Consider the following 12,457-nt stretch of genomic DNA (forward strand, 5'->3'; position numbering starts at 1 on the left):
TACTTTTAGATAGCCTTTTATTATCGTCAATGATTGTAGAGATCATCTTGTCGAATAGGTTCTGAGCAATCAAAGCAGGCCGTAGGTTCGTTAATTACAATGAAATACAGTGACGTTGTACCACTAGAACCGCGTATAGTTAGATTGCAGCATATATGGTCGGCGTTAAGTCAGAGTGGACCAAGTGAGATGTTTCATATTTTGAGAAAAATGAGCTTAAAGTCTAACGTTCCGTAATTTTTTAACTCGTTTAAATTTTGATTCAAAATTTCTACACAACTTAGTGTTACTTTCAAACAATACGATGTGAAGTAATAATCATGAAAAATCATAATGCAAACCTCTGATAGAACTATATTTTGATGGACTATGTGTACTTGGTCCACTCTGACTGAACTAAAGACCACCATTCAGTGACTTGGTTCACTCTGACTGAACAATTTCTAGGAAAATAACGATCACTTGATGTTAACAAACTGGGTGTAAATCTCTAAGATGAACAGGTTATCAAGACCCTTCGACACCAGTATCGTAAATTCTTCAATAATCCATATCTTGTGGGCTTCGTGGCCGTGCGGTTAGTGTCGTCAAGGCAATGAGCGCATCGTGTCATGAGGTGTGGGTTCGATTCCCGCTGCAGCCATTGAAACTTTTCGTCAGTAATGTTTCTCGGCTGTACCATTGGAGCATGTTTGTCCGTTATCTAGTGTTAAGTTACAGTCTGTGCAGCTAAATGGCTGAAGACGGTGTCCGTGTCTTTTTTTTTCAATACCAAAATCAGTGGCATTACGATAGCTTGAAAATTAAGGTTTTGGAGAGTCAAGGCATTGAAGATCAGAAAACTTCAAATATGCGTTCAGTCAGAGTGGACCAAGTGAAAATCTTGAGTACCGTCCAAAATAAACTGGTCCAATAAACGGATTCTAGGACGTTCCATACATATACCATAGATCTACCATAAACTTCTATCGGACCTGAAATTGACTCGAAAAATGCAATAATCACTCAGTTTATTGCTTTTCAACACTTGGTCCGCTCTGACTGCACAGAAATTGTAGCAATTTCTGATCACCCATCCAAATATGGTAAATTATCAAAAATCAAAATCAAATGCATCGAATTAAGAAATGTTTTTAAATTTCTATTGATGGATGAGTAGAAGAATCATTCGATGTCGAAAAATCTGACAAATCCCTTTAAAATATTTTGCAATTCCATGTATTCCTCAGCGTGCTGATCATTTTCGCTGTTATGGTAATAAGCACTTGGTCCACTCTGACTGCATACTTTTATCGATTTTTATTGATCATCCAAAGTAAATTTATTACGTATCTCTCAATTTACAGCATTCATCAAATCTGATCGAAGTTAAATGGAGGTAAGGTGATTTCGCATCTAATGAAAGAATAATCCAATTTTCCCAAGTTTTGTACTTAGTCCCTCTGACTTAACGCCGACCATATAAGGCAATATAACCAAAATAAGTTGACTCATAAGTGGCAAAGACACGGATGAATCCACCTGGAAAGCATAGTACAGATGTTGACCTTTCTTGTTTGCAACTTTTTGCAACTTTTCAAGATATTTTAGTGTAAAAAAATGAATTTTCCACAATAAAATGCTCATAACTAATAAAAAAAATGAAGATATTGTCTTGGTATGTTCAGCATAGTTTTATATTTTGAAAATATATACATAGTTCTAGAACATAGTAAGCCATGAAAATCGCTGCGAAAAAAGTTAAGTGAGTATTTGTACTTTTGAAGTGGTTCTTATATGGAAATCGGTATAAATCCTTTATTTTAATAGATAGAGTTAAAGTGTCTTCGACAACTTTTCTTCATTTAACAATTCCAACAACTTTGTCGAGGACACCAATTGCTTTTATCGACAAACAGAGAAAATAAAAGTTTTATATCACTTTTGAGTAAATTATTCAAAAATTTATCAATGTCAAAAGTTGCCGCTTAACATATGCAGTAACTTTGCCGAACATAGTATAGCAATATTTTCACTCTATGACACTGAAAAAGCTTATGATCGTGTTTTTTGAGTTTTAAACCACTGTGCTCTCGTTAGAATGCTCTAAAGATTTTCATCAAAATATACTCAAGAATCTAACCACAATATTCTTTGGACTTCCATTACAATCCTTTCAGGGATCATCCGAATCTTTGAAGAATTCCCATCAATATTATTGTAGGAATCTGATCCGAATCTTTTCAAGATTCCGATCACAAATCTAAAAGTTGACAATAGAAACCCTTTCATGATTTCCATCAGAATCCTCTAAGGATTCCCATAATAATGCTCTCAGAATTTTCATCAGAATCCTCTCATGAATTTGCATCAAAATCTTATTTTCAGACTTTTTACAGAATTTCCATCAAAATCATTCCTGCTAATGGAAAGCATACTCTCAGAATTTCTATCTATCCTCACATGAGTTCCCATAAAAATACTCTCAGGATCCCCATCGAATCTTCTCATGATTCGAATCAGGATTTTTCGTGTGGGTCGTAGGAATTCAGTGTGGACTCAGGGATTGTAGTTGTAAATTGCAATATTTCAGTTGCGACCTGGGATTCCAGTGTGGATCCTAAAATTCCAGAATGAATCCTGGGTCTCCAATGTAGATCCTGGTAATTTAATGTGCCTCCTGTGTTTCCAGTGTGGATCCTAGGATTTTCATATGGATTATGACATTTTAGCGTGAATCCTAGTATTTAAGTGTGGATCCTTCGATTCCCGTGTGGATATTGGGATTGTAGTGTAGATATTAGGATTTAAATGGGGATCCTGGTATTATAAAATGCATCCTGATATATAATGTGGATCGCAAAATTTCAGTATAATATTTTGTATTCCAGTGTATTCCAGTGTGAATCCTAGTATTTCAGTGTGGATCTCTTGATCACAGTGTGGATCGTGGAATTGTAGTATGGATCGTAGAATTTTAGTGAAGGTCCTGGTATTGTATTGTGGATCGTAGGATTTCAGAGTGGATCTTAGGATACCAGTGTGAATCCTGACATTTCAGAGGTAATCCCTTCATTTCAGTATGAATCCTGGGATTCTTGCGTAGATGGTAGGATTTCTGAGAAGATTCTAGAACTGTGATGTGGACCATAGGGTGACAGAGTGGATCTCGGTATCTCAGTGTGAATCCTTGTATTTCAGTGCAGATATTTATTAGTGTGATTCTGGGAATCTCCGTGTTCCTGGGATTCCAGTGTGGATCTTGGAATTAAAGTGTGGATCCCGAGATTCCAACCTGAATGCTGGTATATCAGTATGGATTCTTTGATTACAGTGTAAATCTTGGGGTTACAGTGTGATTTTTGGGATTTCAGTGTGGATTCTGAATTTACAGTGTGGATTAGGGTTCAGCTTATTTTTCAAAAGTTCTCAAAACCAAAAAATCGTGTGTTCTAATGAATTCAAATCACATAAAAAGAGTAATTTCAAAATTTGAGCCTAAAATATTTACGTTCAGAGATGGCGCAAGCCACTTGAAGGTAAATTTTCAAGTTATAAAAAATGGCCTTCAATGAAGTAGACAGAACTTTGTTATTTTTCAACCAATTTTGGAACTTTTAGGATTATTCCCTTCGAAATTTAATTTTTAAACACTTTGTAGATCATCAAATTTGTTGTATCACCGTAATAATGACCACGAATTAACTTTACCTATTTTGAATATGGTAAGCCTTAAGAAGGCCAACAGAAACATAGAAATTGACAGGATTTGTGACTGACCATGATCCATTTTTGTGTACATGGATTTCCGTGTTGTCAAATTCAAACCGAGTCCAAATCGAACGGGCACTGTACGATGAAAAGTATTCTTAATAAACTTAGTATTCTTATGATCACTTAAACACTTGTTATACCATATCTCAGCAATCATTTTCCTGCTTGTTGCGTAAAAAACTATGTTGGCATTATACCGGGCAAACGCTTGCTGTCCGAACCGAACTCGCTGTCGCTCGTCGGACCTAAAAATGGAAAAACATCCTCTGTTTGCATTATACCGGGCCAACGCCTGGATTTGCTATTTTTGCATAACACCGAATATATGCTATACACAACCTTCGGATATTGGCCTTCTGCCGCCTCAGTTCCCCTTCCCTCAATGTGGCTTCGCCGCATGTAAATTTTACACTGTTTACTGACATGACTGCATTTAACAAAGCATGGGCTTGTTCTTTTCATATTCAAGCTTTATTTTTTAGGTTTGTATCTTTAATTCGGCCTTTTGTGATTTGGCCTTCTATGATTCGGCCTTTTGTGGTTCGGCCTTTTGTGATTCAGCCTTTTGTGATTCGGCCTTCTGTGATTTGGCCTTTTGTGATTTGGCCTTCTGTGATAATCCCGATTCTGTGATTTCAGTGTGGATCCTGGGATTTTAGCGTGGATTTTGGTTTTCCAGTGTGGATCCAGTTTTTCCAGTGTGGATACTTAGATTCCAGTGTGGATCGTAGAACTCCAATATGGCAATGCGTATTCTAGGAAGGCAATGTGTATTCGGGATTTCCAGTGTATATCCTGGTGTTACATTATAGATCCTGATATACCGGTGTGAATTTTAAGGTTGTATCGTATATCATGGGATTCCAGTTCCAGTGTAAATCTTGGGATTTCCAGGATTTCCATCGAAATCTTTTTTTAGGATTTTTAGGATTTCCATCAGAATCCTCTCAGAATTATAATCAGAATCTTCTTTGCGAATTCTCTCAGAATTTTCATCCGAATCCTTCCTGGATATCCATCAGAATTATCTCAGGATTTCCACACATGAGCGTATATAATTATACCTGTAGGCCAAATTTGTGCATAATGTATGTCAATGTAAATATTAGGCCTCCATAATGTATGAGTGGCATCATTAGTGATCTTGTGTTTGCTGAGTTCCTATCAAAATTTACAAAAAAATCCATCGAGATCATCCCAGGATTTCCATCAAAATGCTTCCAGGATTATCATTAAAATCATTAAAATCCAGTCAGCATTTCCACCAAAATCATCTCTAGATTTCGATGAAAATCCTCCCAGGGCTATTTGGGCCAATTGTTAGAGAATCTTTTAGGTTGGGAACCACTATTGTTCCAGACCGGGCTATGTCCTGAGCTTCAGGGTCGTATAAAATTGCTCCAAGAGGAAATTGGGGATCTGGGCTGAAAACCATCAAAATCTCCACAGGATTCTCATCGACCTCTTTTCAGAATTTCCATCAAACTCCTTCCAGGTTAACAATCATAGTCATCTTAGGATTCATATGACGATCCTCTCAAGATTCACATCAGAATTCTATCAGGATTCCCCTCAAAATTCCTCAGAATCCCGATAAGGAGCCTCCCAGGATTCTCATCTGACACTCTTTAGAATTGTCATCAGAATTCTCTTTGGATTTTCATTAGAATGTTCCCAGTTTTTCCATCAAAATCCTCTCAAGATTTGCATCAAATTGCTCTAAGGATTCTGATCAAACTCAACTTAGAATTCCCATCAAAATCAAACCAGGTTTTTGATCTCAATCATTTCACGACTATCATAAGGATCCTGTCAAGTTTCACAGAATTCTATTAAGGATTCCCATTAGAGTTTTCTATGAAGATTCTTATCAGAATCTATCTAGTATTTTCATCGGAATTCTCTCAGGATTGCCATCAAAATCCTCTCCGGACTTCAATTATAACCCTTCTAGCAAGCTCTTGCGACTTTCGAACGCTGGAGGCTTAGTATGGCGTGCAGTAAAACAATGTGGCGGTGAAGGATAATCCACAAGCTCGTCCAACTTTAAAGCAAACCCTGTATTCATAATTTGGACATAGCTGGAAGGATACGATGGGCAGAGCATTCCCACACTTACGCCTATATTAATTCTCAATATATTGAAATTTCACCAAGAATCGCAGGTGAAAAACGAGGGATAAGTTCACAAAATTTCCGGTAATGTATTCAGTTTGTCAACCCGTATCCAAATCATTGTGGATTTATTTATTCCCTTTCACAAAACCGTTAAAATTGTGAGAATATTTGGTCAAAAAAAATGAGGAAAAGAGTACAACAAAGTCGTTCACTACTCTTGGGTATTAAAGCATTCTCCAAATAAATAAAAATCATGTCTTCAGTTCTAAAACCGATCATTCCGCATGACATGGAACGCACTCGTATGGCTACCCAGCGCCACTAGCCGACAAAAGGAGGAAATGTCAAGTTACGTAAAGCACCAACTACCGCAACTATTTCCGTCCCATTTCGAACCGAACCAATTTGCATGTTCGATACTTTGGCTACCAAATAAAAACAACTGAAACTCATACCGAGCGGACCCAGAACCCCAAAACAGGAGCCATCCGTAGAGGAGTGCAAAGGATCAAGTTTAATTAAAATTTCCACCAAAACGAGAATGGCAACATCACGAACTACTAGGCAAGAACACTCCTCCCTTTCTCAACCCCTGCTATGGCTCCTGTTTGGCATTTTGATTTTGCAATATGGTGCTATCATTGAGACCACTGGTGCTCCTGGGCAATAGCTGTCTCTACTCATAGTTCCTATATGCATTGGATGTAAAAGATCTTGGCTTAGTACACATCGATGATGATGTTGCTGATGGTGTTGGCACTATCCTTATCGGATCGAAGTCGCAGCAAAACAACATTCTGGGTGCTACTTTTAACCGACGGGGTGTTGCTCCACTCTATATCAACTATATTCTGGTATCAACTATTAATACGAAAGTAATACAAAACTGGTAATTGAATATTGTGGTTGATTATGTTTTTGCTACGAGAATGAAACTAAAATATTCGGAGTGAAACTAAATGGTAACGAGAGTCTATTGCTTTTTGATCACTTTTGCTTTGATGTCGTATTTAGCTGGTTGGGTTAGGAACACTTCGAAAGTTGATGTTTAAATTTGTTTGGCTGAAACTGTAGACGTAATGTGACTGCACATTTACTTTTTTTCAAAAAGGACAAAAGAACCAATTGTTTTAACGATCCTAGGATTCCTTGTCTCACTTTTTTAATTCTTTTTTTAATACCCAAGAATAAGAAGATACGCCTTGAGAAGATGACTTATATTGTAAGCACTTAAATAACGTTACTTTGTTTACAACCACTGTTAAGAACAGTCTACAGTCTGAGGAATTCCTGAAGGAAATCTCTGGGAGAATTCTTGGCCTTGATCCCGGCGTATTTGCTAGAGGAAACCCACGGTGGAATTGCTGGTGGACATCTCTAGAGAAATTTTTGGACGAAATCTTCGGAAGAATTTCTGGAGAAAAACCCCGAAGGGATTCCTCGAGAAAATCCCCAGAGAAAGTGCTGGAGGAAATCCCCGAAGAATTCCTTAAGGAAATCCACAGAGAAATTGCTAGTGGACATCCTAAAAGTATTTTCAGGAGGATATCCCTGGAGCAATTTCTGGAAGGAATCCACTTAGAAATTTCTGATGGTAATCGAATACCCGTAGAGTTTCCTGCAGGAAATCCCCGAAGGAATTCCTCAAAAAAGAACTCATGGTGGAATCTTTGAACGAATTCGTACAGAAATTCCTAAAGGATTTTACGGAGAAATAACATGATGATAGCGTTCATTCTTAAATCACTCTTAACTTTTTCATCTTCACTTAGGAAATGGAAGACTACCAAGCTTTCCATAAAAATCAATATTGTTTAAGTAGGAACCAAAGACGGTGGCTGGAATATTTTAATTCATTCTTCCTACCATTATCTAGAACTCACATAAAAAATGTTCTGTGAATAATTCTACAATTTCTTCAAAACACTCATTAAGGTAATATTCCAGGGTTTCTCCAGAAATGTTTCCAGTAATTGCAGCGGAATTCCTTTAGAAATTGCGGAGAAGTTCCTGAAGGATTTCTGGAGAATTTCCCGGAGCAAGTCTCAGGAAATTATCACAGAAATTCCAGTAGGAACCCCGGAAGAATTCTTGAAGGAGATGCGAAGGAATTCCTGGAGGAACTCCCTAAGAATTTCTGGAGAACCCACGAAGAAAATCAGAAGGAATTACCGGTGGAGCTCCAAAGGATTTTCCGAAAGAACTCTGAAAGAATTACTAGAGGATATCTGAAAAAAAATCCTAGAAGAGCTATAGAGGAACTCCGGATTCCTGTAGGAACCCTATGGTAAATTCTTTAGGAACTCCGGAGAAATTGTTTGAGAAACTATGGAAGAAATTGGAAGGAATTCCCGCTGGAACTCAAATGCAACTACCGAGGAATTGCTGGAGGCACTCCGGAAGAAGTTCTGGAAGAAAGGAGTTCCTGGAGGAACTCCGATGGATTCCATGAGGACTTTAAGGGAGCTTTGGAGGAGTTCTAGGAGAAACTCTTGAGAAATTCCCAAAGAAACTTTGAGAGATTTCTTGGAAGGATTCTGTAAGATTTCCTGGAGGAAATCTAGGGGAATTCTCGATGTAACTTAAAAAGAATTCATAATAGAACTCCGGAGGATTTCCGAAGAATTACTGGCGGAACTCTGAAGAATTCCTGGAGAAACTACGATAAAATTCCTTGGGGAACTATGGCAGGATTCCGAAGGAATTCTCAAAGGAGCTCTAATGAAATTTCGAGGAATTTCTGTATGAACTTCGAAGAATTTCTGGAGGACCTCCGAAAAAGTTCATGGAGGAACTGTGAAAAAATTCCAGGTGAAGAAATTCTCGGCAAGAATTCTTGGAGGAATTTCTAGAGTAGCACCTAAAGAAGTCCTAGAGAAACTTCAAAAGAATTCCAGGAGAAACTAAGGAGTAATTCCTGCAGAAACACTGAAGTAAATTCCTGGCTGAGCTCTGGATGTTTTTCTGGAGGACGTCTGGAGGCATTACTGAAGGAACTCCGGAGGAATTGTTGGAGAAACTTTGAAAAAAATCTTGGAGAAATGTCCGAAGCAGCTCTGGAGGAATATCCGGAGGAACTCTGGTGGCGCTCTCAAGAAATTCCTGGAGGAACTTCGGAGAAATTTCTAAAGACACTCAGAAAAAATTGCCGGATGAACTGCGAATAGACCAAATAGATCACGATAGACGGCACTCTTGATTTCCTCACTGGAATCAAGGTCCTGGGCTAGAGGCTGCTTCGACTTGATGTTTGGAAAATTAGTCTGAAGCATCGAACTGATTGCTCATTTCGATGCAATTATCAAAATCAAGCATCTCACCCTTGGCAGAAAGCGCGTATTCAGAAGAAACAGCCTTCCTTCCATTTTTGCCACGTTTAGTGACAGTTTTAAAACCCATTTTTTATGGAAGGAAGTTGTGAATTCAGAGATTCAATTTTTCTTTTGTTCATGTTGGCAATCATATTCAAAGAAAATTCTAGGAGACTTTTTGAGAAGTGTCCAAGACGGATACTTTTAAAGCATTTGCAGTCACATTATGTCACAGTTTATTCAAAGCGGAGAATTTCATATTACACTGTAGTATTCCGCGATTAGAAATCAATCTCTACAACTAATTCTACAACTGGTTGATTTGTTACAAATTTTAGATAGATAAATTTTACGGAGTTGATTCCTTCTGATCTTGTGTTCCATTTTGAAGTGTGTATAGGTAATGTTTCATGAATGGTTGTGAACAAAAAAAATTAACTTTTGATAAATATTATAGTTTGTATCTCTTATACTCTGACGGTTTCGTTTGTCTATTTATTCTTTCGGTAAATTTACCCAATAATACTCATTTCTTAACAATTTCATTACTCTGAATTAAAATACATTTCCCAGCCTAAAACAGAAAAAAATGTCCATACAAAATAACGACGACGCTCAACGGCAACGACAATGACGACGCTGACCATTATTGAACGACCACACAAGATAACAGTTAACAGATCATCAGCATCCAATCAAAGAACATTGTCAGCATTCCGAAGATGAAAAACGATTGAACTAAATGACATTTTATCCATATGCATAGAAGAAAGATAGTTGCCTCAAAAAGACGACACGAATACGTTACAAAGAATGATTTATAACTTCCGGCAAGAACGTAGAAGTAAGTTCGAAACGAGGCATATCCAGTGAGTAGAATTAGAGAAAGACAGATGATCGTGTGGTTGTTACGTTTTTGGCAGTTAAGGTGAGAATTGATTAGTTTTTGAGTATGTGGAAACGGAGACAAAATTCGAAGAGATTAAAATGCTGAACTTTAATTTTTGTATGTTGATTTTAAATTTTTGATGAGTCGCTTTGTGTGCTGAGTGCCGAAGTGCTCACGGATTTGTATGATTTAAGTAAGTCGCATAGTTCTCGAATGTAGAATTGGTATGTTGCCAACCATGTGAGATAAGATTGAACGAGAATGTTTTTATTGGAAAACTCTGTGTGACTACTCGAGCACGAAATGGAAACTTTTTCGTTGTGCTTGTGAGAGAGTGAGTGAAAAGATGTGCGCTGGTTGTGTGTGTGTCAGTGGGGCGGTGAAAATGCATTGGTTGCACGAGTAAAGGACGAATGTTACTTTCATTGCATGTCACAAAGTGGTACACGACACTAGATTAGAGAGCAAGGCGAAAATGATCAAAAAACAATATTAGGAACATTCTGTTTCCGGTATGTTGGTTCGAGCATTGAGCTGTGAAAATCGAGAGAAAAAGCTCGAACACGGTGTGTCTAGAAGCGTTACGAACGAAAAAATATCGTCAATTCTGTACTGATCATTTACCAAGGTTTGGTATCCTAGCATTTTTTCCTTGAATTTGATCACTAAGAAAGGAGAGTACCGTTTTGTCTCAAATTCCGAACAGACTCATATTCCGAACACTCGGTTTTTGTATGGCCATTTGGTTGAAATGTTTCGCTGAAATATGTCACCAAATAACAAGGAAATGGCAGTCAAGTGTAATTTAATTTTAACGTCCCCGATATAATTGATACAGCGGGAGTAGTGATGATTCTCTAATTTGAGACCAGTAGAACAAGCTCAGATAAATTTGTTTGCGAAATAATTCATTTGAATACGATTTATTCGTGCTGTTCGGAATTTGAATCAAGGTGTTCGGAATATGGGACAGAATTAACACAGTGTTCGGCATTTGAATCAAAATGTTGTTCCATACTTTTACGTAAAAACAATACTAAAACTAATTAAATCAACATTATTATCGGTACACCCAATAACTAACAGTTAGACTATGCGAAGAAATGAAAATTTACACAAATATCAGCCAATTTATGCCAATCAGATGCATTTGAAGTCACTGTTGACCTTAAGTGTTCGGAATATGAGTCAAAACGGTACAGGTGATGTGATATTCATTTGATAGCAAGTTCCACATCTCAAATTCACGGAGACGATGCTAGGATACCATATCTTTCGAATGGTGAGTACCGAACGGATGGTTTTAAACACACCGTACGAACCAAACCAATCAATCTTATCGTGCGATTTCTCTCAACCTTCCACCCCGGAGCCCTTTGGAAAGGTAAATCTTTCTGGTTTTACACAGGATAGCGGAAAAATATAGATGTATAGTAAAAAAAGGATCAAAAAGTAAAAGTACATGGAAAATAATAACGTATATAATAAATAACATTTGGAACCATTCCTCTTGATTTTTCTCAGCGAACAGTAGTACGCCATCACGGCCCGCAGCTTTTTCCAGCTTTGGGCACCCTGGGTTGCCCCGCTGGACATAGACTTCTGCAGCATGAGTCCACCGGCAGCGGGAGGGCCGCGGTCACTGTCAACGGACGATAATTGATTGATCTCGTTAATGTCGTCCTCGTCGTCGTCGAAGTCCTTGGTGGGATCCTGAAGGGAGAGCCGCCTTCGACGGGGCCTGGTGGACATTCCACGGCGATGGTGCGACGCGGTTGACGATTGACGGGAGATGGAGGCCTCATTCCAGCGGACAGAAGCCCGCCGGTGGTCAGCCTCGTTAAAGCTGTAACTTCGATCTATCGATTGATAGCACCGGCTAGTGTTGTTTGAGGAGCTTGATCCGGTGGTGGTCAGCGTCCGGATGGAGTGATAGCTCGGATGTCGTAATGGCAGGGGACGGAGGCTGCCAGTTTCGTCGGGGGCCAGTTCGTTGCTACTGGAACGGGACACCAGCGAAGTTGTGGGACCCACCAGAGTTCGACGCGATGCCGAGCTAAACCTACATACACGTTATACACATACGACAATTTGAGAGGGTGATATGATATTTAAAAATAGATTCCAATTGATTGTTGGGTGGGGCGGCGAAGGGTTGAATGGGTTTGTACGAGGTTTTTATTTTTATGACCGGCTCGTTAGTCTGGGATTTGTTGGAGTGACCGTCGTTTGGTGGCTTGGTAAAAGTGCTGTTAATGGTCGTTTTACGGCTCAACTTGAAAGTAATGTGTTGAACAAAAAAAAAAAATAATCCGAGAAAACCGGATGTATGCCCTTGAAGTTTGTTTAATAATTTGAGAATAAGTGCACGGCTTATTATTGTTAG

At 38.5% G+C, this 12,457-nt stretch overlaps 1 protein-coding gene across 2 annotated transcripts in view; it reads right to left on the reverse strand.

Moving 5' to 3' along the window:
* LOC5563584 overlaps positions 1 to 12,457 on the reverse strand; it is a 125,305-nt gene that overhangs the window by 96,466 nt on the left and 16,382 nt on the right. The window lies entirely within an intron of this gene.

The sequence above is a fragment of the Aedes aegypti genome, chromosome 3 (assembly GCF_002204515.2).
Source record: "Aedes aegypti strain LVP_AGWG chromosome 3, AaegL5.0 Primary Assembly, whole genome shotgun sequence".
NCBI classification, from domain to species: Eukaryota; Metazoa; Arthropoda; class Insecta; order Diptera; family Culicidae; genus Aedes; species Aedes aegypti.